The sequence below is a fragment of the Molossus molossus genome, unplaced genomic scaffold (genome assembly GCF_014108415.1).
Source record: "Molossus molossus isolate mMolMol1 unplaced genomic scaffold, mMolMol1.p scaffold_m16_p_17, whole genome shotgun sequence".
Taxonomy (NCBI): domain Eukaryota; kingdom Metazoa; phylum Chordata; class Mammalia; order Chiroptera; family Molossidae; genus Molossus; species Molossus molossus.
The window spans coordinates 46,011,778-46,039,321 of NW_023425352.1; the positions used below are offsets into that span (position 1 = coordinate 46,011,778).

At 40.9% G+C, this 27,544-nt stretch overlaps 1 pseudogene; it reads left to right on the forward strand.

Moving 5' to 3' along the window:
- The window catches only part of LOC118632074, a 68,329-nt pseudogene extending 41,340 nt beyond the window's left edge, over positions 1 to 26,989 (forward strand).
- Positions 26,990 to 27,544: the final 555 nt, after the last annotated feature.

Sequence of the window (27,544 nt, forward strand, 5' to 3'; positions counted from 1 at the left end):
AGCAGAAATAGGACATGCCATTTGACTAAGGGGAGAGAGGCTGTGGGAGTGAGAATGGGGAGTCCTTTATAGTAGCCAGAGTCCCATAAACCAACTAAGCTCAGAAATAAAGAAACTGTTTTTGCTCTTTGTATATATATACAGCCGGAGGGAAAGGTAACCAGTAAGGGATTTATGAGGACTGATTACTGACATTTTTTATGAGCTTATGATCACTTACATCAGCTTTAGTTTGAGGGAGTTGGCACCCATTCATCCCAAAGGACTTGAGAGCTTACTCTGTATATAGCACTGTGACAGAAACTTTAGGCGGATAGGTAAAACAAGATAGCTTAAATTAACTGATGATTATAGAATATGGACTTATGAATAGGATTGTCAGATAAAACACAAGATATCCAGGTAAATTTAAATGTTAGATAAATATCTTTTAAGAATAAGCATATCCCAAATATTGCATGGGCATACTGGGGGTCCTGCATTTTTATTTGCTAAAGCTGGTAACTTTACTCATGGTTGGATGACTAGAGATTTATGATGAGGTCCAAAGACTTTATGGCAGTGAGAACTGGAATGGATCTTTGAGATCATTCCAAACCCTTTATGTTAGAGGGAGAGAATTTAGGTTTACAGAAGATAAGTGAGTTGCCATGGTTCACACAGCTGGCAAGTGGCGTGCTTGGCCCTCTCTCTGTCTTCTAACTCTCAGTATAATGTAGTATACTGATTGAATTAGTACAGTGTGCACCATGGACTGGTGTGTTCAAGAAAGCTCCAGAAGGGAAGTGCGACTTGAGCTGAGTCTCGAGTGAAGGTAGAGTGGTTTGGCAAAGGCATTCTGGTAGAAGGGCAAGTGTAAGTGAACATGCACCAGCAGGAATGCATTTTTGTTCAGTGAAGAAAGGAATGGTAAAGATGTCTCTGTGAGACACAGATCAGTCACTGGACCCACAAATTCATGTGGGAGAGGAATGAAAGCAGAGAATACTGAAAAGGTGGATTAGGTAGAAGTTAGATTTTATAGCACCCTCGCTACAAGTTTAAGGATTTGGACTTCACTTTTTATGCCATAGGGAGGAGATACTAAAGCTTTTAAGTGGATAAGTCAGCTCTATGTCACAACCAAACAATTTTGAAAGAAAGAGAGCAATTTTAAAAATTTGAATAGTAGCCCTGGCCGGTTTGGCTCAGCAGTTAGAGTGTCGGCCTGCAAACCAGGGAGTCCCGGGTTCAGTACCCACTAAGGGCATGTAAATTGGTTGCGGTTTGTCCCCAGCTCCGGTTGAGATTGTGTGGGTGGCAACCAGTTGATGTGTTTCTCTCACATCGATGTTTCTCTCTCTTTTCCCCCCTCTCTCCCTCCCGCTCTATCTGAAGATAAATGCAAAAATTTCCTCGGGCGAGGATTAAAAAAAAGAATTTGAGTAGCAATTTTTGAAAGCCCCTAGCATTAATTTACCATGAAAATTGTTAGAGTGGTCACCTTACACTTTCCCTCACACTTTTCACTTTTCCTAGGGAGGAAGAATAGCAATATCCCAAATCCTATTAGAAAATGAGCTAATAGTGGGGCATGATGGGAATTCTCCACTATGATTTTTATCATAATTCTGATGGGGCAGTCTGAAAGGGAGGACTTCTGCCCATTAAGGTGTCCATGTGTGCGTGTGTGTGTGTGCATGTGTGTGTGTTTACCAAGTAAAGTAACCACTTGAAGCTTCCAGAGCAGCATGTTCCAAGAGACACATATAAACCCTTTCCACAATGGAATTGTTTGAGTTTGGTGCCAAAGAAATAGCTTGATGATTGATCTGACAAGCAAGTGCAATCCTGTCGGAAATTCTCAGAGTAGAAGGATTGGTGAGGAGAAATTAGAATCAATGGACAAACTTTGGGAGGTCCATTGGCAGGAACCATAAAATCAGTGACCCTTGGGTAAGTTTGACTGACTTAGTAGTCAGGGAATAGGTCTTCTGATGTGAGTTCATTTAACTTAGAGGAATAGGAGGATACCTGGTAAAAAGGCAGACCAATGTCATTTGTGACCCAGTCCTTAAAAGATCCAAGGTTTGTCGATTAGGACCCGCATGAGTAGACTGACCTAAGGAACACAGGAAAGCCCCTCTTTTACCCTACCTTAAATGTTTCCCTACAGACTGGCTGAAGGGATGCAAATTATTTTGATTGAGCTAAGCATTAGTTATTTTATCAGAGTTAAAAGATTTGACAAAAACACATGTGTCTAGGAGACATGGCTAAGGAGAATGAGTTTTCATGGAAGTGTAAACGGAGGTAGAAGATCCTTGTTTGGTAAGAGAACAGAGGACTGGCTATCTGGAAGTTGGGCAGAGAGGATGCCAATTTAGGTTACTGGGAGTTGAGTATGAAGTCTGGAACTGCCAACTCTGATGACGTCACAATTTTCCTATTGTGGACACTATTTCCCACCATCATGTCGTGATACGCAAATAGTAGATGTTCTTGATTTTCAGTTATGTCCAACTCTGAGAACTGTGCTCTGAGGGTAAACTGTGCATAACCAAGTGAATGACTTTCTCTGTGAAAGAGCCCCGGATAGGATGGTGAGGGCAGGGGCCCCACTGGAAACTAAGGATGTGAAGTTTCACACATTGAACAGCTGGTGCTCTACACTAGAAAATAGGTGCCTCCTCTTAATATTGGAGTTGACACTAAAGGATAAACATAAGACACCCCATTGCTGAGGAATGTCCCAAACTGAACTCCTGTGAGTTGGCATCTGCACGTAATTACTTAGGGCACATAATTCTTTTATGGGTGCTCACTTAGTAAAGCATTTACATTTACATTCACAGCTCATTAGCCTGCTTGTGAATTTGATTTGAACATTTTAAGTGGGATTGTTTTTAATCTGTGGAGGCACTATACACCCGCAGTCATGCTAAACTAGCACAGACTGTTAGGAAACCATATAACTAGCTTGTTCTGCTTCCCAGCAAAAGTTTTATAAGTTAAGGCTGAACTGACCATAAATATTCTAGGGGGAATTTTTTTTTTTCTTTCTCAGCCCAAGGCTTATGGAGTTAATGTGATCAAAGGTAGAGTTACTTAAAACTCTGATGGAGAAAGAACGAAATTAAAAATGACTTTTGAATTGTTACAAAAAAATCATAAAAAACAGATCTTTCAACCAGATGTTTAATTTTAAAACAGCAAACGTTGCAGACTTTCTAGAGACTGTCAATGGTTTAAAAACCAATACTGTGTCTTCCCTTGGGCTCTCGCACTGCTTGGTAATGAGCGCTGTTGGTCATGTACCAGCAGTACAATGGGAAGTGCACCATCTAATGAAAAAAAATTTTTTTGAAAACAGATACATTTTGAAATTTATTCATGGTGCCAGGTGTTTCTTAGCTGTGCACTTTGGGGCTCTGGTGCCTGCAGTTTGCCTTTTCCATGGGCAAACTATAAAGCGAGAGCTTTGCTGTTGCCGTGCTTGACGAAGGCAGTTCCTCCTTGAAGGTCTGCGGGCACGTTTGATTGCAAGTCCACATGTAATCTCCAAGAGACCTTTCCTTGTCCTGATAATCCCGTGTGGGTATGGGCTGTACATGGAGCAGGTGCAAATTTTAGTCTGATTTCCAACATGTAGTAGAAAAAAACTATTATTCCCTTGCAACCTTGGAAATAACTTGTTAGATTTGATTAGTGTCTGTTTAGATAATTATATTGTGGGGGAAGTACTGGGACAAATGCTCACCAGAGCTTCTTATCCCAAAGCAGTACTTTTTTTTTCTTTCAGCACTTTATTTGAAAGCAGTACTCTTTAGACAATTTTTACCAAGGCAACTTATTCATAGGATATTCAGAAAATGAGAAAAAGGTTTTAGAGAAAGCAGCGTTAACACACATATCTGTCTGTGTTAGTCTAGACTAAAACATCAGTGGTTAAACAGTGAGAGAAGTAGTAAAAGGTGGAGTGTCTTTTCCATCCTCTTTTCCCTCTGCCCAGGCCTACCTGCCCGATAAAATAGTCCTCAGGTACGTTCATGCCTTTTGCTGATCTCATGTCCTTCCTCTGGCTCTGCATCTGGTTCCTTTGGCTCCTAGATCATCACATAATCTTCTGAAAATTCTCTCTCTCTATTTTGTACTCTTTCCACAACCCTAGGTAGCTCTCCTAATCAACCGTGGAGATTTCTTCTCGATAGGAGTCGTTACTTCCAGGCACTCTCTGGAAGACTGGAGATGTCCCCAAAGCTTGGGAACTCCCCAGAAGTCGGTCTAGAAATCACAGCTGAGACTTACACCCATTTATTGCAGGTCACTTGTCCCCCTCCTAGAAATGTAATTACTTCAATAAAGGATTGCTATGGTCTGAATGTTTGTATACCCCCAAATTCATATGTTGAAATCCTAATCCCCAAAGATGATGGTATTAGAAGGCAGGGCCTTTGGGAAGTAATTAGGTCATGAGTGTGAAACCCTCATGAATGGGTTTAGTGACTTATAAAAGAGGCTCCAGAGAGATATCTAGCCCCTTTCACCATGTGAGGACACAGCTAGAAGGTGTGGGTTATGAACCTGGAAGAGGCCTTTGCCAGAACCTGATCATGCTGGTGCCCTGATCTTGTACTTCCCAGACTCCAGAAGTGTGAGAGATAAATTGCCACTGCTTGTAAGCCATCCAGTCTGTGCTATTTTGCTGTAGAAGTTAGAAGAGACTAAGTCAGGGATTCTTAATGTTAGAGACTGCCCAGGTTCTGGAACATGCTAAAGTTATAATTCTTATTTTAGTTAAACTCTAAATTGCAGAAATTAACCATTTACGAAGGTGCATGTGAAAGGAACAAGTGAGTTAGCTGTGGCAATGGTGGGCCTGACACCATGCACTGCACTACTCTAGAAGGTGCCATTCCCAGACTCAGATGTGAGTGACACCCCATAGAGCTGTGTCATGGAGCCGTTCTCAGAGTCTAGACAGATGGATTTGTTAAATATTTATGTCTTATAGAATGGAGTCTAAGCATCTTGAAGACAGGTCCCATATTCCCCATAAGACTTCAGCATACATAATACCTTGCATAAAACATGCATTTACTTGGAATTGGTTGAAGGTCCTGGCCAGGTAGCTCAGTTTGTTAAAGAACCATCCTGATACTCCAAGGTTGTGGGTTCAATCCCCCATCAGGGCACATATAAAAATCATTAATGAATTCATGAATAAATGGAACAGCAAATTGTTATTTCTTTTTCTCTCTTCCTTTCTCTCTCTCTCTAAAAAAATTGGTTGAAGGAATACATTTGGATATGCTTTGGGCAGGAAAAGTACAATAAACAATGTATACTTTCAAAGCAAAAGAAGAGAGAAAGTTGGCTTTGTTTATTTTCTTTCCATAGAACATTTGGAGGCAGAAAGCCTATAATCAAGCTATGGCTCTAATATTACTATCTGTGAGCCCTCTTTGAGCCTTGATTTTCTTATCTGTCAAGTCACAACTAAGTATCCAACCTCAGAGGTGGTTGAGATTCAGATGACATAATAATTGTGTAGCAGTTTCCTTATGAGGGTATTTTTCCAGCTTAAAATGACCCCCTTTAACTGTTGGCCCCTAACTCCCAATCCTTGGGAATGGGCTGCTGGTTGTCCTGTTTGTATGATGTGTCCGAACACCTACTTGAAAATAAGGGATTGGATCAGTAGTGAATGTTTGATCCACGCTGGACCACTCAGAATCCTGGGAATTTGGAGACAGGCATGAGAAAGTCAGTCTCCATTGTCTGAGAGTATAATTTGGGGGACTAAGACATGAGGACAGCTACCTTCTCCCAGCCATACTAACAACCGAGTAGCAGAAAATGCTGGTCTTCTAAGAAATAAGGAAGAATCAGAGAGTGAAAATGGTACAGTCACTCTCTGGGTTCCAGAAACCCTGCTGCGTCTGCTCTTCGGGGGTTGGAAACATTTTTCTATCCTTATAATAAACTCCCATGTTATGCCTCAAGCCAACGCAAGTTAGGTTTTGCTTTCTTCAAAGAATTTTGTGATACATTTCTAATATAATAATGTTTCCCCCCACAGGTTTAAGTACAGCCCCAATGCACCTCTACCTCACAGTAGAAGATTTTAAAATTAATAAGGAATAAGGGTCCTTTTCTGACAGTTTTGATCAGAAGCCCAGAATTTCTGACTATGCCATTGTCTCCTTTTATTCTTTCTCAAGGTAACAAGCATCCCAAACCCAGCCTTGGTCTCCATGGTGATCAAGAGTCCCCTGTAGTATCTGCCTGGTGAGGGCCACACAACATCCATGACTGCAGACGTGTGCAGTACGTTGAATTAGTTCTGTGGGGAAGTAGCAGGAAAGGAAGCCAGGCTATTGAAGCTCCTTTTCATGTAATTAATGACTTTTCATTTCTGCCCACCTTTTTGCCAGTGCGGCAGAGCAAGGTGCAGAAAACTGCTACAGAAAATTAGCTGTAATTTAGGTAATATCACGAATGCCCTGTCAGTCACTTGATTATGTGATTGAAAGGCACATTTCATTTGGAGATTTGCAATTTTCTGGTGCTATTGGCATTACACAATTACGTTTTCTGTCATTTATCACATTGTGGAATACCAAGACAAATTTGCTTCTCCTTACATTTATCATATTATGGAGAAATATAGAGACAGATTCAGCCAATTGCTTTACACCAAATGATGCCTGTTGTTAGCTGGGGATATTCAGCAGCATTTCTGTTCGAAAACCTCTCTTGAACACATTCTGTACCAGGAGGATTTTTCCTCCCAATTATTTTAAAATTGAGAATTTTCTCCTTCAATACAGCACTGCCTTCCAAAAGGAGGAGCCAAGCCTATCTGCCTCTTGCAGCAGGTGCCCAGAGTGAACTGAGAGTGACGAGCTACAGTGGGACTCCCTTCTTCTTGGGAATTCGGAAGCAATGGCGCCAAGATGGGACATTTAGCTCGATGCCTTATGCCTTTAGCTAAGCGTGAGGCTAGACGAGGGCTTTAGAATGTTTAAGTACTGACTTGATATGGTCATAGTTAGAGCTATTTAAAAAATTCAGCTCTTAAACAAAGATAACAGAACTATTTAACTTAGGAAGCAGATAAAGAGCCTTGGAGGGTCTTGCACAAATGACATTTTTCTGCAGGCATTTAGGTTTCCTTTAGCTCATGGACAAAACTAGAGTTTTCTTTCTTCTGTGATCATGGTATTAAACATAATTTGTTCTCTGCTCCTTGGTTTAATTGAGGCTTTTATGTAGTTTGTATGTACCCAGTGCCTGTATCAGAAGGTTGTGATTGTCAAAAATACGTATATTCCCATGCCCCGGCCTAAGCTCGCAGAGCCGTACTATCTGGGGCCTCAGACTCTATATTTAAATTTATTTTCTTTATTGATTTTAGAGGGAGAGAGAAATAGAAACATCGATGAGAGAGAACATCGGTTGGCTGCCGCCTGTGTGCCCCCCACTGGGGATTTGGCCCGTAACCTGGACATGTGTCCTAACCAGGAATTAAACTGGTGACCTCTTAGTGCGTGGATCAATGCTCAACCACTGAGCCACACTGGCTGGGCGAGACTCTATAGCTAAACAAACGCTAGAGCTGATTTTGTTAGGAACTCTCAACCAGTCACTTCTCACCCTGGATGCTTGTTAGAATAACCCAGGGAGATCTTAAAATTTCTGATACCCTGGCTACACTCTCAATTTGAGGAGTAGGACCCAGGTGCCATATGGTTTCAGAGCCCTCCAGTGTGTGGCCATGCTTGAGAATCACTGCAGCGAGCTGAGGGAAAGGCACTACACTTGACCCTGGCACAGCACAGGGGTTAGGGGCACTGACCTCCTGTGTAGTCTATAATCTGCATATAACTTTGACTCCCTCCAAACTTAACTAGTGTTCACCTACTATTGACCAGAAGCCTTACTAATAACACAAGCAGTTGATTAACACACATTTTGTGTGTTATATGTATTACATATTGTATTCTTGTAATAAAGTAAGCTAGAGAAAAGAAAATGTTATTGAGATGTCATAGGAAAATACATTTACAGTACTATATATATTTATTGAAAACAATTTGCACATAGGTGGATCCATGCAGTTCAAACCCATGTTGTTCAAGGTCAGCTGTATTAGGAAGTAAGACAGCTGGATTTAGTCTTCAGAGCAGCAAATCAAGACTGATCAGGGCTCCATGACTGCCAGGGGCCTGATTTGGGGGCCAGGGAGAACTGTGACATCTCTGATGCCATTTGCAGTCTGAGGACAGCTGGTTCAATCGCTTGGGGAGAAGGGTCAGGTCAGGACCAAGTTTCTGGGAGTTGGAGCAGAAGCCAAGATAATGGGTATCAGGGGTGGGGTGAGGAGGAATATAGTTCCATAAAATTGCCCATACCTAGGGCTAGGTGGGCTGAAGAAGGTCGACCATTTCCACTTACTCCTGCTGGTGGCGGCGGCTCTGTCCTCAGTAGCCTAGGACTGGGGGATGTGAGCCTTCCTGCTACAGGGATTTCGTGTCTCCAGCCAGCTGACCTGGAATAAGTCACAGTGGACAGCAGCTGCTGTGCCCACTCTGAGTCTGAGAGCTCTTGCACGGTCACCCTGGTGTGTCCCTGAGGCCCAGAGCACTGGCAAAAAGTCCAGAGACCTGACATCTAGTAGACCTGACATCTGCACGGACATCTGTTTGGGTGACATTGGACAAGCAGTTTGCCTCTGTTTCTATCCTTGAATGGAGTTGGCCTCGCTTTGGGAGGCAAATGAATCTCTGTAATATTTAAAATTCATATGAAATAAAAGACATTTAAAAAATGATCCCATTGCCTTTAGGTACTCTGCTCTATTAAAACTTGATTTAAATGTGAACACTTTTCTTAGTATTGTGCATTTCTGTGGCTTTTTTTTTTTTATTTCCACTCAGCCACATTCTATTGATGCTTTCAGGCCTAGGTTTTGGTTGATGCCAAATCAAGATCGCAGGTCAAGCACATAATTGTTGGCATCCACCCTAGTGACTGGACTGGTCTTTGATCTATTTCTTACTTTCTGTTCATTCAGCAAACTTGTATCAAACTCCTACTGTCTCCATCACTATGCCCGACCCGGGCACGTGAAGACGAAAGGCACTACTTGCTGTGAAGCAGCTTGCGGTGGTGTGTGTGTCAGGGGAGGAGTCTGAAACATCATTGTCAGATATTTGGAACTAACTCAACAGAATAATAGCAAGCATTATACCTTTCCAAGTCTCACATACATAGTCTCCTATATCATCTCGTTTAATCACCGAACACATCTAGGAGAGAACCTCATGTGCACACGGGGGAAATCAAGGCTCACATAAATAAAGGGAGTCACTCCAGGTTTTATTGTTAGTGAGTGGCAGTCAGGACTCACACTCAGAATCCCTGACTCCCTGTCTAATGCACTAGCAGCACACTACAGCAGCCCCAGGGCACCAGTGGTCAATCACAACCATACACACACACACACACACACACACACAGAGTTATTGATATGCAATGAATGCTTGGTGAGTGACTTTTCCTGAGGGTTGAATGAAGTTGTCGGCAAGACATTCTGCATATTTTGCCAGCCAGCATTCCAAAGGGCTCTTCCCACGCTGAGACCAGATCTGGGTTCCTGTTTCCCAATGAGATGTGGTCTAGGTGGCAGCAGCTGGGGTCCGTCCAGGGCTGGGTCTGGCCATCTGGCCAGGTGTGTGGGAGTCAAGGTCCACAGCAACAGATCTTGGAACCATCGCCAGAGGTGAAGTTTGAACTTCCTCTCTCTGAAGAATAGTGCCTGCCAGTGAGGTAAAAGTAATTACTTGTCCCTGCTAATTGAATTCTGAACTCCGAAGTAGAGATTCTGACTTAGGTTAATGTGACATGGGCCAATTAAAAATTTTAACTTAAAGGAAAAATGGCAGTGAACCTAGTGCTTGGAGTGCAGCAGGCTCAGGTCTTCAGGGCTGGAGCAAGTTTTCAGGGCTTCTGCGGGCGCTGGCCCCTGCGGAACTGTCTTCAGCCCGCCCCTTGCAGCTTTGGCTGATGCAAAAGGGTTACGTTACTGCAAGGCAGAAAATTGCTTCAGTCGATTTCATTCTGTGTCCCGCCCCCTATCCTGCTTAGTTAGTTTTGGATGCGGTTTTTAAAATTTATTTTGTATTCAATGCCTTTGGGTAACAGTACTAATAACTAATATTTGTACAATGAATATTACAATTATATTAACTGATTTCAGTCTTCAGAACTACCCTGCTCCATTCCGCAGCTGAGTGAACTGAGCTACAGAGAGGTTTAGTCATTTGTCACAGAGCTAGCAAGGTGGCAGAGCCAGGATTTAGACCCAGGTAGACTGGCCCTGTGTTGAAGTGGAGGTACTGTGTGCCTTGGCCGGTTTGGCTCAATGGTTAATATCAGCCTATGGACCAAAGGGTCTGAGATTTGATTCCTGGTCAAGGGCATGTACTTGGGTTGCAGGTTTGATCCCTGGCCCTGGCCCTGGTCAGGGTTGTAACAACAACAAAACTTATACATTGGAGGTACCGTGTGACCTGGTGGCTGGGGTCAGTCTGGACTTCACAGATTTTTTTAAACCGTAACAATGACAGGTTGAAAAGTACCAGGCCCGAGTTGGGCATATTTCCTTCTAGCCTGGAATACAGATGCCCTATATGGGATGCAATTTAAGACCAAATAACCCAGTGTTTGGGGAAGAACTGATACCTGATAGTCCACAACTTACAGTGGTTTGACTTGTGATTTTTCAACTTGATAATGGTGTGAAAGCAAGACGCACTCAGTAGAAACCATGCTTTGAATTTTGAATGTTGATATTTTCCCAGGTGAGTGATGTGGGGGACATGCTCTCTCAGGATGCGGGGCTGCAGCTGTGAGCCACAGCTCCCAGTCAGCCATGCCCTCCCGAGGGCGCACAACCACACTTGGCAGTGTACTGTTTTGCCTGCGTGTGTGGATATTGTTTTCTGAGTATGTTTAAGGTAGTCTGGGCTACGCTATGATGTTTGGTGGTTTAGGTGTATTAAATGCATTTTGATTTATGATGTTTCAACTTACCATGGGTTTATCCAGATGTAACCCCACTGTAAGTCAAGGAGAACCTGTCTTGGGTGCTTGTCTTGTAGGGGTCTTATGATCAGCTGCCATTGTCCTTCTCCTCATATTCCTTGGTGCGTAGAACTTGACCTAAAAGAATGGGGATTCTCACTGTTAGGCATTCCAAGGAGATGTTAATACTGGGTCCTTACTTTTTTTCCCCTTTATTTCTTTGTAGAGAGAGGGGAAGGGAGAGAAAGAGAGAGATAGAAACATCGATGAGAGAGAACATCTATTGGCCGCCTCTTGCATGCCCCCAAATGGGGATCGGGTCCACAACCTGGGTATGTGCCTTGACCAGGAATCAAACCTGCGGCCTTGTGGTGCATGGGCTGACGCTCAACCACTGAGCCACACCGGCTGGGCTAACATTGGGTCTTTAGACAGGGGTGAGAAAAAAACTCCTACAGGAGCATTTCTGAGGTTGGTGAGTGCGCTGCCTTTAGGAAAGCCTAGTGGGAGACTCAGGATGGTTGCACCTGTGCAACAATTGTAAAATGCTCCCTGTGTGTATTTATGCTGTTTGATAACTAAAGGGTAGGACTTGTGCCACACCTGGGGTGAAATAAGGGGGAGATATGATTTGTCTTCATCCTGAGGCCAAAGGGATGCAGCAGCTGGGGTCCCTGGCAGAGAACTGCCCGCCTCGTGGAGCAGTCCCTTCTTGCAGGCCAGACGGAGAGAAGCGGTCATGGAAGCCTGGTGGGGCCAGTGTCAGGGGCAACCAGCACCCCAGGCCGCCGCGGTCATGGTGCTGCCTTCTCTTGCTAAGTTTCTGCTCCACTGGAAGTGACAAGGACGATCAGGATTGTGTCTGCAATACTAGTAAACACCGCTAGGGATTCTTGAACCTGTTAGGGGTGGAAGGTCCAGGGGAAAATTGGACTTCCTGCTAATTTAGAGACTGAAGTCCCAGAATATTTTCTATTGGTGTAAGAGGACAATGTTTATCTCCCAAACTAGCGATAACTGAATACGTAGGGTACACAAGTCTTTCCTTCACTGGAATGACTTTGCAGTGGCAGAAGTGGACCGATAGAGCTGCTGGCCTTGGCTTGGTCAGTCACTGAGGTGGAATTCCCTGACCACTGCTGCAAGTGCTGTGACTTCGTTTGCTGAAACCTGCTGTCGGAGAGTTAAGGGTCTTAACTCTCTGCAACAATAACAGAAGTTCTATATAAACTTACATTCTTTAAATGGGAATTTTTTTTTAAAATATATTCTCTTACCTTTGATACAATTTAAAAAGTTAGCCCAGCTGGTGTGGCTGGGAGGCAAGAACTCCCTTGGAGCAGGACTTTTTTAATTTAATTTTTATTTTTAAAATATTTTTTCTTTATTGACCCATGTACCAAGAGGTTGCTGGTTCGATTCCCAATCAGGCCACATGCCCAGGTTGTGGGCCCGATCCCCAGTGGGGGGCATGCAGGAGGCAGCCATTCAATGTTCTGTCTCATTGATATTTCTCTCTCTCCTTCCCTCTCTCTCTCAAATCAATAAAGAAAAAATATTTTAAAAATTAAAAAAATTATTATTAATAAAATAAAAAAAACCTTGGTTGTAAAGTTCTGAATGAAAGCTCCTTGTTGCTAGTTGGTGGTAGCCTTTGGAGAAGAGAAAAATTAATTTCTTGGAGCTTCTATTTCCTACCTGTGAAATGTTGGCAGCAATACCCTCCTCATGAATTATTAGGAGTGTTCATTCTCAGTCTGATCTTAAACCTAGAAGAGTCTTCATCCACAATTAGAAGAATATTGTAGCAACATTTTTATTCTAGACAGAAGGCTTTGTAATTTGGTCTCATTTGCAACATTTCCGTCCTCCTAAGTACTGTCTCTTTAACCTGACAATCTACACTGGTTCCGTTAGACACAAAGATGCCTCTGAAGGCTGTGGGACTATTAATGCTCAGACTTAATTAAATGACAAGTCCAATTTTGACAATACTGATTTACTTGCTGTAGGAAACGTGCCAAACCTGGAATGAGTTTAATTGAATTCAAGTGTTATTCTGTTTATTCATCTCCTATCAAATGATTCTCTCTCTCTCTCTCTCTCTCTCTCTCTCTCTCTCTCTCTCTCTTTCTCTGTGTGTGTATGTGTGTTTAAGGATACCTATGAAAACATTAAAAACCATACAAGTATAGAACAACAATACTTCTATAGGTCAGTTTAGAGCATCATTGTTATGCATGCTGCTGAGGATTTCATCCCACATTTTTCTACCTCAAACTGTGGGTGGCAGCAGAGACCGGGGAAATATCTTCTGTGAAACTCAAAATGACTTTTGAGGCGTATTAATAGCAAGAAAATGATTGCACTAAGTAATAAGCACATTGGGTCTGTATTTTTGAACTACAAATGGCATTCCTTTGTCATTTCCCATCTCATCCTGGAGTCAAAAGTGGTAAAAGAGGGCTGTGGTCTGGAACGCTCACGGACATGTCTTTTAAACAGGCTTTTCGTTATTTTGTGCCAATAATCTTCCCTTTCGTTGGAGACCACAGACCCTCTCCATGGAGTCCCTTTCTTCTTCTGATGCCTTATTGATTACATTTAATCAGGTGCCTTCTTTTGGAGCCCAAGTTGTGACCTAACATTAATGCTGGACATGACCCAGCACTTGGGTTCTTTGTGCATAGGTTGGTCCCCGTTTATGTGAGCAGTGACTGAGGTCTTCACCGCTCACAGGATCAGAGAACTGTGTGACGGTGCCCGAAGGAACAGGAACACTGACCTTTTGACTTGGATTTCAGCTCCAAGATTGAAATGAAAGAGGCAAACTGGGCAAGAGAGTCTACTTTCTTTCCATCCAGTAAACATTTCTCTTCGAGCCATGGGAGAGCAGGGGATGTTTTTATGAATGGTGGTGAGGTGAGAAAGGAGAGGAGAAAAAGGAAGAGACAAGGATTCCACAAAAGAAGAACAAAAGAGAAGAAAGGTTGTATACCACTGCACATGTGCCATGATAACGTTTATGTGAAATTGTGTACCTGTACATGACACATGCATAAAGGAGTTAGAAGGAAAGATAAAGAATTATAGTCTATACTCTAAGGTTGCTAATGATCGATTGTTTGGTGACAAAAGCAGGTTGCATATTAAGAGTATGAGTCTATTTAGGGAAAATCAAATGACTAAAGTCTTATACATATATAAATATGCTTAGATGCATCTAGATGAATGAGGATAAAGGTCTGAAAAGACGCATACCAGCCTTAATATTTAGTACTATGCTCTCTGGGCTAAGAGATGGAGTGGAGGTGGTCATAGTGGTGCTGGGGAGATGATTAGCTCTTTATAGAACTTTGCATAGTTTCACCTTGTAAACACTTATGGATTGATTTTGTCATTTGAAAACCTCACGCTGGAAAAACAAAATAACCCGAGTGACTCAAGTGACATAATTCGATGCATACTTCCCCTTCCCAGCCTAAGAGGTTTACAAAAGACTGCTTGAAAACAGGCTGACACTATCTCTCTGATGGAGAGAGCTTTCCTAAAAACCAATGAGTCATCTTGGGCTGATTCAAAGACCCTCAATTTCCTTGCTATTTATTATGGCTAAATTTTCCACATCAGGTTGAATTATACACAGCTATCTGTCCTTAAAGGCTACACATAGTAAAAAAGTATTTATTGATCATTTTGCTATTTATTTCTCCAGATGTAATTTATTCGGTCCTATGAATATGTATATTTCCATGGAAGTATAATAGGCATTTCTAGGCCCGAGGCAGTCATGGGAAGGACAAATAAGAGCTTATGGGTAACCACACTCAGATCATTTGATTTTTGAGCTCCCACCAGCCAAACTCCTTCCCTCTCTCCCTCCCTTCAATTCCTTCTTCCCTCCTTCCTTCCCTCCCTCCTTCCTTCTTTCCCTCTCTCAATCCTTCCCTCCCCTTCTTATTTATTTACTACTTATTATGAACCAGATATTGTGTTAGATCCCAGAGATACAAGACTCTGCCTGGAGCTTCCCTGGCCATGATTAGGGATGAGGCTAGGATACTCAGCTCTCTCCTTTGTGACCTCATTAATGTTGCACCTGCAGCCAAGACACTGAGCTCCATCCCCCTTCTTATCCTAGCCAAACTGCTACTTCTTCCATTTCTGCAGCTGAGGGCTTGTTGCTGAGGCACACTTACTGCCCGGGGTGTGGCTCCGGTTGCTCTTATCGGTTGTTTCAGAGTTTTCCATCACTAGAGTGGGTGGTTGGGGCTGCTGCTCTGTGCTATAAAGCTGGGTCCTCCCAGAACCTCTGCCTGGTCCTGTCCAGTTTGTACCTCACCCTTTAGGAGAGTAGGATGTCTCCTCTTTCTGTGCTGGAGAGTCTCTTCCTGGGTCCACAGGCCACTCTGATCTAGCCACCTCTGTTATCCTACACGCAAATCCATTATTGTTTCACTCTTAGGCTCTCATTATGTGTGTGTGTGTGTGTTCATGTTGGTGCTTTTCTTTTTGCTCTGGAATATTAGTAGTGTGTTTTATCATCAGACCAGCTGTCAGAGGCTCTGTTTGTTCTTTTACCAACTGACCTTTCATTCTATTCTCTACTTCCCAGGTCAGGAGGTATGTCTTAAAGATTAGTGAAATTTGGTATTAGAGGACATTGTTTTGCTTTTATAATCTGCTGACTTCTAAACTGGCACCATTTATTTTTCCATTTCATCAGAGAATAATCCTCTGTATGCTTCTGATTTTCTTTGCTGGTGGAGTTAAAAGAATAGGGAAACATAGTTTGGGCTAGAAGGTTCAGATAAGGCTACAGGGAAGAAATGAGACTTGAGGATGGCAGGATTGGAATTCTAGGCTACTTTAAATTACAAATATAATAATTATCAGTGACTTGACATGACTCTTCAAAAGAAATTCCAGAGTAATTGTTTCCTCCAGAAACTTGGTATTGCTTGTCCCCCAGAATTCAAGTGCTATCTTCCAGGAGGCTGCCTGAGCCCTGGTTTTGCCTGAGTGGTTGCTTTGTGTTCTGTGATAGGATCCATTGTGTGGGGGCAGGGCTGGTGATTCTGGAAAGGTACCAGGTAGTTAGATGGAGAAATTAAGCTGACATTCAAATTTAGGCTACGTATCTCTCCACCCTTCCTTGTATTCCTTCCTGAGTCTAGAAAAATTAGAAACACTGCCTAGTTTTCAGTCAGGAGTGATGTAAATGATGTCTTCTATGACATTTGAAAGACAGTATTTCTAAGGGCATGGTACAAGGGGAGGGTGGGAAGGAGAAGGAGATAAAAGATGCTAGGGAGAGAAAAGAAAGAATACAAACTCTTCTGGGAGAAAGTGTATATTATTTTCCTCTTTCTAGGTCTGTCATGATCATGGTCTTGGAGAGAATATCTTTCTTAAATAATGTTCTTTAATGCACTTCTTGTAGTTCTTAGAAGAAATATTATAGTCTCAGTGAGCACTTATTCCCAACTGAAGACTGCAGATTTAGGTCTGCATCTCAGGCTCAAGCTTGGTATGTGCTCACTGAGTACAAAGGCAGATGGATTACCTGCATTGTTGTTGTTGTTATTATTCTTTTACCTGCATTATTTACATAGTGATTTCTCTAAATGTCTCTGTCTCTCTCTGCTAAGTTACATATTGTTGAATTTGCACAAGTAAATCTGTATTTGATGTATTTTTACTTAATCCATTGCATTGTGGTCACTGTTTCCCTTTTTGGGGTGTTGTTTACTCCTTTGAGAATTTGTGAAAAGCTGTGTGCCTTTTCTTGAGAATAATGTACCTATGAGTCTATATAAACAATTCCCATATATAATTTTGGGGCACCCATACTGCATTTATAGACTCCCAGGCTGAGAGTAGCATCATGTCAAAAGAGGGAAAGCTTTCTTCCATTGGGCTTAGAGAGAGCCAAGGGTGCAGTTAGAGAGTATCAGCAATGGCAGATGCTAACACAGTGGGGAAGTAGGGGTTAAAGCACATTGGCAGCTCAGAAGACTCAAGAGGAAGCAAGGTCCAGGGAGCACTAGTGCTGAGGAATCTGAACTCCAGTAAGTCTGGACAGACATGATCTAGCAGTGACCCTATTTCTGCAACCAAAAACAAAACAAAACAAAACAAAACAAAACAAAACAAAACAAAACAAAACAAAACAAAGCAAAACAGAACAAAACAGAACACAACACTGCTGTAGCCAATTTGTTGCCCACCAAGTTTCCTTTTTACAACCACAGGTGTATTTTGGGGAAGGAAAACCAGGGAGGAATTTTCCTAACACTTGGGCCAGAGTAAAATGAGAAGGAATGAATTGTTGAAATTTCAGTGAAACTGAACCCAAGAAACAAAAACAAACAAATAAATAAAAAAACTGAGCTTGAGCAGAATACCTCTTGGGTAGCAACCAGGGTTCTTGATATTTTCCCATGTGTAGTTTTGCCTAGGGTTGAGGTTTCATTCCATTAATTGTTAAGAGAATCACAGCTATTTCTTATCTCTCACTTTTTTGTTTATAAAATTAAATATGTGGTTTCTATTTAATGTAATTATAAGATAAGAGTTATTAATATTGCTAAAGTAGGAATACAACATCCCAAAAGGAAGTTGCCAGCCATGTATATGTCAAAGAAGAGAGAAATGGAACTATTTCAGGGTCCGTCTGAATATTTTTTCAAGAGAGAGAGTATTCAGCAGTAATATCCCTGAAAAAGACTACTTGAGCCTACCTCCTGTTAGCATTAACTCATATAGTCAGCTTGCCCTGGTCTAGATAACAGTCTGCCAGCAATGGCCTGCAGCAAATGTGGGTTGCAGTTGAGTAGCTGTGACATAGAATGTATGCCCCACTATTTAATAAAGGCTAAAATATTTGCTCTCTGGCCCTTTACAGAAAAAGTTCTCTAACCCCTGCTCTAAATCATCAAGCTTTCTAATATTTTAATTCTTTCATACAAGGGTAGAATGTACTGATTAAGCCAATGCAAATGTCCAATCTGCTTGATAGTTATATTTCTCATCATAAAATTATAAGTTGCTATTCTGGTTGTGTACAATAGTTTCTTGGGAGCTTTGCCAGTTTGAGTAGATAACCTTGAGTTGATTGTCACTGAAACACTTACAACTAAGTGTGAAGTTGAGGGTAAGATTAAGGCCTGAGATGAATTCATTAATCCATTATTATTATGTCTTTCCTTGGTGACTCATGGGAAGGGCATGCCACCTGGCTATCTCCAGATGACTGTTCTCTAGGAATTCCTGGCCTTTTTCCTATAAGGTTTATAGCTACATTGTCAACTTTTCAGGTACTTGCTTTATCAATTTAGGACATGCTGAAGAGTATAAATTGATATACTTGGCCCTTTCCTTTTTTGTAATCTCTCTTCTTCCTTTTGAAAATATTTAAATGTAGCCAGTGTCTTTTGTAGTCTTCCAAATCAGTGCTAGATTAGAAAAATACAACCACTCTGGGATTCTCCAAGTAGGGCTTGCAATTACTCTTTAATTCATTCAGTCTTACATTTCTCCAAACTATCTCCATTGGCTTAGTGTAGATTTGAGGACATATGTTCTTTTGATCACAATTAACTGAAGTGACTATGGGATATTTACAGGGAGCTTTTGAAATATTTATATATAAATACTAATGACACCAAAAGTTGACTTCATACATTGTAAAATTTGAGCAATACATTATTCATGGCTGGTCAGAGATTCTTTTATTTATTTATTTATTTTTATTAATTAATTTTTGTTACAGATGTTTCTTCTTTTTCCCCCACTGATTCCCCCCTCCCCCTCCCTCCCTGCCCTTTCCCCAGTTTGTTGTCCATGTCCACTGTTCATGCATACATGCATATAAGTTCTGTGGTTTATCTCTCCCCCACCACCCCCCTATTTAGGGGATTGTCAGTCTGTATCCCACTTCCGTATCTCTGGGACTACCCCCTTCCTCAGACTGTTATGTTCATTATATTCCACAAATAAGTGAGATCATATGAAACTTGTCTTTCTCTGTTGGGCTTGTTTCACTTAGGATGATACTTTCCAGGTCCCTCCATGTAGTCTCAAAGGATAAGTGGTCTTTCTTTCTTAAAGCTGCGTAGTACTCCATTGTGTATATGTACCACAGCTTTTTTATCCATTCGTCTACTGATGGACACTTGGCTGTTTCCAGATCTTAGCTATTGTAAATAGTGCTGCTACAAATATGGGGGTACATATATTCTTTCTGATTGGTGTTTCAGGCTTCTTAGGGTATATTCCTAGAAGTGGAATCACTGGGTCAAATGTCAGTTCAATTTTTAATGTTTTGAGGTAACACCATATTGTTTTCCATAGTGACTGCACCAGTCTGCATTCCCATCAGCAGTGTACTATAGTCCCCTTTTCTCCACACCCTTGCCAACACTTGTTGTTTGATGATTTGTTGATGGCGGCCATTCTGACAGGTGTGAGGTGATACCTCATTGTTGTTTTAATTTGCATCTCTGGTCAGAGATTCTTAATACATGACCTTTCTCTGTTGCACACTTACTAGTATTTGTATACATTTGGTTATTCAATTTTATGAGGTTATCCATGCAAACTGCTGCCATCCATTGTATGCATAAACACTTTCCAATCACATGGCCTTCTGTGGGTGGTATGACTTTTTCTGAAGAGCTCAGGACATTTCATGGGCATGATACCACCAGTTCCTGCAAAATTCTGGGGAATGTGTAGAGGCAGATGCCACTGGATTTTACCATTCGGGGGTTAGAGACAAAATTTATTTGAATGTGCATGGCCTTTCAGCACAGTGGAATGGGGAATGAAAAGCTGATCTCTAGCATTGGATCAATCACTCAACCAATCAGTATTTATTGAGTGCACATTCTGGCTCAGCATGGGACTAGCTGCTGTGCCAGACAATTTTATGTCTGCTTTATATGATTTGGGGGTTCTGCATCTTGAAAGAAATTCTGCCATTGAATTTTTGTGTGTGTATCAGTTATAAATTGGGAAGGAACAAGCAGGAAAGAATTATGGAATGAATAAGGGACATGGGAGGGAATCGAGTCAGCTTTTCAATGCAGGTATTCTCCCAATGTGGTAATATGACAGATTTCTTACTCCATTCCCAGGACCATTTTCAGGGAAATGAATAAAAAAATCAGTATTCTAGTTATAAAATAAGTTATTATGGTAGCAAAATTCTGTGTACTTAGGTATTTCTCACCCAGTTAATTCTCTGGTTGACCCTAAGTATCAATTCCCAAACTGTGACCACAGCTCAGCACAGTAGTGATTGAAAGGCTTTTTTTGGTGCATTTTAAATATAGCTGGAAATGAAACAACTTGAAATCTATGCTATTGAAAGGATGGCACATCTTGAACCAAAGTGTCTGGATATATAGTATTATTTGACCCCCACTAATATTTTAACAAGGTACTTTTAAGGACAGCATAAAGATGATGCCCAGAAGAAGACATCAAACAGAATTGTGAGACTACTCAAAAATGATCTCATGTAGTCATCTGTGTTTATAAATGGGAAACTGAGGACCAGAGACATGAAGTATGTTGACGTGGACACACAGCTAGAGGCAGAGCTATGAGTAGAAATCCATGTACTCTGACTCTGTCCAGTGCAGTTCAACTTCTTCTTTTGAACAGTCACTTGTAGTAAAGGAAGCAGAGCATCAAGTTAGTCCCCACTACCTGTTAAAATTGGTTAATTAGAAAGCGTTGGAAAATCATCTTCTTATAAGAAATCATGGATTTCTCTCACTGACATGGATGTTCTTTATTCAGTAGCATAAATATTCTTAGAGACTTTGTTTTGGTGCTTTGAGTTTGAGAGAGTGAGCCAGAATTCTTTACAGCCAAACTCTTAAAAACCCCCCACACAAAATTACCTACAGCCATTAACTGAAACCTGGGTTGCTGCATCAGCAGGCGACACCAACCCCTTAATGAGGTGCCCCTGTACAGTGTGATCAATAGAGAGTTCGGGGGTGGGGCGCCATAGCTCCTCGGAAACTCACCCACTTTCTAGACAAATGCAGGAGGCACGGTGGGCAGTCAGAGAAGCAGGGTGAATTAGTGTCAAGGAACATCTTTTATTCATGGGAGTAATACATCAGAGAGAACTGAGCATGGCTTAGTTTTGTCACAGGAATAAAATAAGAAGCACTGAGGAGCTGGCACTTTGTCAAAATGCCATTTGTGAGTTGTGCAGCTCGTATGTGGCACTCTGTGTGAAATTGTCTGTTTACTTTGAGTTTGTTTATGAATTTCAGTATGCATACAGCCATGGACACTCCTCAAAATGAGAGACGTGGCTAGGCAAGTTAGCATTTCTTCTTTTACGGGTAAAAAAAACTGCAGGATGAATTTTTAAATTCCCTAAACAGTAGGGCTAATTGGAGGGAGGATGGCTATTTTGGGCTGGGGATCTCCCAGCATTTAGTGTGGGACTTGTACCAGTGAACAGTGGTGGAAGTCCTCCCCGCTGGCTGGCGGGTGATTCCTGTCAGGTGGTGGCCCGGATATTGGTAGAGACACTGCAGTATGTCTTTAGGAGACCCTGCAGACACAGACATTCACAGCCATGGCTGAGGGGCTCAGAGAGACATGGACTCCACTCCTGGTTCTGCCATTCACGTTTCTGCACTCCCGTTTTCGCCTCTGCTGTGGCAGTAATCATGCCGCTCCTGCTGGCTGCTCTGAGGAGGAAATGACATTCTCATCCACATCAACGTATATGACAAAGGAGTGCTCTTCTGTGCCAAGCTCTCTCCTGTATTGAGTTGCCTGTATTGTTTAACTGGGGAAAGCTATTCATAGCCAACAGCATATCACTATTTGTACAGAGGAACTGACAAAAGTGAGGGGGAAAATATCTGTGTTAGGTACTAGAACTGCTGTTGAAATTGGGTAATGCGTGTTCAAGTGCTTTTTCTCCTTCCTTTTTGGAGAACATCGCACTGGGAGACAGCCTCCTCTTCCAGGAAGTATCTGCAATGGCATGAATTCTTCAGCATATTAGAATGTAAATTTTGGCCAGGCTCTAAGTCACGGTGTGAATCTCTGTGAGGCCATTTAGAAGAGATCCGGCAGCAAGGACTCCACAGCCACAGAACCATTTTTGCAGTTAAATTCTCATACTACCAATCCTGAAATGACCCTTCCTGGAACGAGTTTGAGAGGATTTTGTCCACTTGTTGACCATCAGGAAAGGAATCTAACAAATCAAGACTTTCTAGATGACCTTTATATAAACATATTTGATGAGATACATTTAATGTCTTTGGCTACAGAATAAGCTTTTGATCCTGTGGATTCTTTTTTGAAGAACCAGATTCTGATTCTGGGCTTTCCTTATATTCAAGCCACAATAGTCCCTCTGTCACCAAGTCTAATCCCTCCATGTGTGAAGGTGCTCTAGCAGCGGTTCTCAACCTGTGGGTCATGACCCCTTTGGGGGTCAAACAACCCTTTTACAGGGGTCGCCTAAGACCATCGAAAAACACATATTTCCAATGGCAATTCATAACAGTAGCAAAATTAGTTATGAAGTAGCAACAAAAATAATTTTATGGTTGGGGGTCACCACAACATGAGGAAATGTATTAAAGTGTCGTGGCATTAGGAAGGTTGAGAACCACTGTGCTATAGGTTGTAGTAGTGACCTTGAGTGTCTTTTCTACCATGCCTTAGAAGGGGTTGTAAGAGGCTAGTACCCAGACCCCAGTAAGCTTTGTCACATGGATCTCAGGGGTGATTCTGGTTTTCACAGGGATCTTACATTTCAACACATATTCCATAACCACACTTACCACTTATAGCCAAGCATACTAGAATGAATTTCTGAATCTTTTTCATGACCTGGGAAGTCACAGAAAATAAGGAGTAGGTACCTGAGTGACACAGACAAAAACTTAAGCTATAATGAATGCTGTACTAAAGTTCTGCACATCCTCTTTCTGTAGATGAAATTGTGTGCATGCCTGTTGGTTCTTTCAACAGCATGCTAAGTAGGTACCACTTGATTTACAAGTGTCACTCATCCGTGATATTAGACAAAGAGGGACAAATAAAGTTGCTGCTCAGAAGAACTGTAAGTGCAAACTGGACATAATTTTGAATCTAGAAGATGATGCATGTAATTTACAATGAAGAAGGAAACCTTCAAGAGTGAGCAAGCCCAGTGTAACAGTGCTATTAACATAATGAAACAGAAACTGCATGATCTGATCTTTATTATGATATTTTTAGTAGGTTAAGAGATAATGAATGTAGGTCAGTCAATCCAAACCAATATGCTCATTTAAAAAAATATGTTTTTACTGATTTTTAGAGAGAGAGGAAGGGAAAGAGAGATAGAAACATCGATATGAGAGAGAAAAATCAATTGGCAGCTTTCTGCACGCCCCCTACTGGGGATCAAGCCAGCAACCTGTGCATGTGCCCTGACCGGGAATCTAACTGGAACCTCTCAGTCCATGGGACGCTGTTCAATCTCCTGAGCCACACCTGCCGGGCAACAATTTGCTCTTCAATGCAGCTGTAATAGTTTTTTTTTATTGTACCCAAGGAACTGGTGACCTTGGGATCCAGAAAGGAAATTCAAAAGGAAAAAAGAAAAAGTGGGAGAAAACATTGAAAATGGATTGACTCCATTAATATGTATAAAGTAGTACTGTTCAGATGATATATGGATCACAAACCATTGAAACTGCTTTAAAGTGTAGCTCAAGTGTTATGTAAGCATCTTTAAATACTGCTACTTGAATCACTCAGGTAAGGCTACACTTTGAAGCTTATATGGACAAATTTAGGACTTCAAGATCAGAATTGTGGGAAATCTAGGGATAGCCACAACTTTCCAAGTCCTCCTGCATTATATGCACAATTCATAAGTATATACACAGAGTAGGGTGGCATGAGAACGTGATAGGACTATCCACTCACGTTGGTAGCCAATTTTTAATAAGATGGTTACCTCAAAGATAGCAAATACTGAATGTAATTATTTTTAAATGCATTTCAGTTTTTTTTTTACTTGAAATGCAAAATAGCCTTAACAGTTTCATTCTGTTTGTTAGCACTGGTATAGTGAGCTTTTCAAAGCTATTTTAATTCTTATGAATACTTAAATTATAACCTTTTCTCTGTGGGAATAAATTTTGTACTTGAATTTATTTAAAAAATTAACTTTTATATACAGAAATTCTAAGCAAATTTACGTTGGATATTTTTCCTCCAAAATACCCACATTCAGGAATACTTAGCAGATAGGGCAGCAGAATTGAGCCAAATTGAAGTCAATATCAAAATGATAAGGGAAATCCCTATTTGGATTTAACAGAATAACATATGCAATAAAAAACAAAAAATGAAGCTTTAAAAAGAGTGCATTAGGTTTTAATGTTTGAGAACAAAGACCTCTACAATCATAGGTGTTAGAGATAGAACAGAGCTACCTTTGGAGAGGGAAACAGAACTCCCAGGCACGAAAGGCAGCCTGTAGGGGTGTTCTCACATCCATAACATTGATGTCTCACCGAAAAACTCTCTTAGCTTAATGTGAAAACATTACAAGTCATACATGAACACAAACCAACAATAGGGGAAGAGTTAATAGATGAGCATAGACTCTATAACCAAAGTCTGGAAATACTGAAAGCATATGAAAAAAGACAGTAAGAAACAAGTGGACTTGAAAATGAACTGAAAAATCATTAATCCTAGAAATAATGGCATTAACATGCAGATGATTTTCACATCAATACTGTTCATCTCATGTTTAATTTCAAAATGAGGCTGTCAGATAGTTCTACCACAAGAATCATTTGCTTAACAGTGTGGAAATCACAAGTCAAAGTATTATCTTGGGTTGCAAAAATGCAGTGTTTCATATGAGTGGAGTTTTATGATGAACTTTTTTTCCAATTGGGCCTAGGCATTTCTTTCAAGCCCTAGATTTTGCCACAATAATGCTTCTACATGTAAACATCCCTCTTCTGATTAGTTTTGTTAAATTATTACTTTAAATGTTGACAGGCTGGTTCTTTGCAAAGGAGTACTCCCTGAATATCTCAACCTTTGGTATTTAGATTAAAGCTTCAGGGCAGTTTACTACAGAAATTATTTCACATCTACCGTATAAAATTCTACAGTACCAATTCACTTGTAGATTTCAAAATTGTTAGTAGCTTTATTATTCAATTATTGTCTAATAATGAGACTCCCCAAATCCCTGGAACTATCAAGACCACAATGAAATATAGGTAGACATCAAGTTGGTGAAGAAAGAAAAGGCACATAGTTGAGTGCTGGGTCTCAAAGCCTTCATAATAACAAATTATACACTGAGTCTGGAAGGTATTTTGTTGCATTGTAACCAAAGGTCAATGAATCAAACCTTGAATTTCCTGACACCACCCCACACAACAAAAATTACACTGATTCAGGGTGGGGAAACTGACGCTGTTTACCTAACCATCATGGATAATCTGGTTTTAGCAGCAGACAGATTTTAGTCTGAACTCCCTATTTAGATTGAGGAAGTGATACACAAAGGTTGACTAAACGGTTTACTAATTCAGCAGTCTTATCATGCAGACTATCATGGGTTTGAGGTTAGTGTTATGAGAAAAGGGAATCTGGTCTGTTCAGTTTCGGACTTTAGGAACTGATCATTTTCAAAAGGCCAAGTTCTAATTGGAGTTATATACATTTTACTGGGTGTAGCTGTTGAACCAAGCTCTTCACTTATCTGACCCATCCTTATTTCATAGCTAAACCAGACCAGTTAATCTTAGCATGAATAAGCAGTTAAGACTTTATTGATGGAGAAACAATTCCATCAAAACAATATTTGTGCAAAATGTGTTCCCAGTTATTTGATAGGAGGTTTAAAAACAAACCTCAAGGGGACCATCAGAACTAGATCCTTAAGATGAGTAATGTTTACTCTTACTAGTTTGTAGAGTTAGCCCTTGTCCTCCTTGAAGTACATTTTCCGGTAGACATCTTTTTCCCCTTCTGAATTTACAGTGGACTGGCCCAAACCTGAATTTCATTTTACATTGGTTTGAACATAAAACTGTCTTACTTCTCTTAACTATAGAACCATTTCTGAAATCATCCTTTCATCATAAAACTACATTTGTTGAAAAGTGAAATTTGGCAGACTACTGGATGCTCAGCATCATTTCCTTTCTGTAGCCATCAGTAGAAGGCCCTGCTGAACATACTCACAGGTGAGATTAGATTCTTGGTCAGGTGTATATAATCAACAAATGTGTGCTCAGCAAAAACTTATGGATATTTGAGCTGTTCCCTCTCAAGGCCGACCCAGTTTAGTACTGATCAATTTCCATATAGAAGCCTCAACAAGATGCCAGCCTATGAGGCCTATATTGACTTAATCACTTTAAAAAGTTTTAAGAGTATACTTTTACTTAACAGCTGGATCAGCTTTTTCCCCTATTGGCTCAATTTTGGGTAATCTACTCATTCAAGTAGACTTAGCAAAAAATTACTTGCTGTACTAGTGGTGTGGCAATAATATTTTATGGAGAATGTCAACCACCTGGGCATGTCACTTCCATAAGGATCGATTTAAATAAAATTAGACCAAGAATGTACATGTATTTTGGGTATTCTGAATAGTGTTCTACTTTCTGGAAAGACGCATACCCATATTTTTGAGCTATTACTAAGGAGCTGAGATATTCCTTTAAAGCCTCCCTAAATTACTAAATTAGCTCAGTAATTTATAAATTTAGTACAAATAGTAATTGCTAGGATCACTTTTACCGGGCAACCTGTATAATGATTTCTTGATTATAACTTCTTTCAGGTTTTGGGAATACGGATCAAGGTGGAACGTTTTGTGTCTACTCCTTTTTAGGGCATGATTAGCCAGACAAGGTTGTCAGAACTCTCAGTGAAAAGGATTACAGGAGATGCTGGGGGAGAATGGCCACCTTGCCTTCAGGTGGCCATGACGCTATCATTGGAGGACTGGGATTAGAGTAACCTGTGAAGGTTTCTGATTCAGAGACTGGAGTGGAGTCTGGAAATGCATCCCTCTAATTAGCTCCATATGTGAATTGTCTCGCAGACAAATCAGAATGAAAGGAAATAAAACTTGTATGTATTTAAATGTATCATAAGAATAAAATACAATCTTTGCAGGAAACTCCTGAAAATTATTTTTCCGTTGCTGTAATGTCCCACTCTAGTTCTGGTGCAGGGATGCAGTCTTTGAGGCAGACATATATATTTTTTTCAGTTTTATTGAGGTATAACTGACAAATAAAATGATAAGATATTTAAAGTCTACATCATTATGATTTGATGTATGTATACATTGAGAAAGGATTCCCCCATCTAGTTAATTAACACATTCATCACCTCCCATATTTATCCTTTTTTGTGTGTGTTTGTGTGAGAACATTTAAGT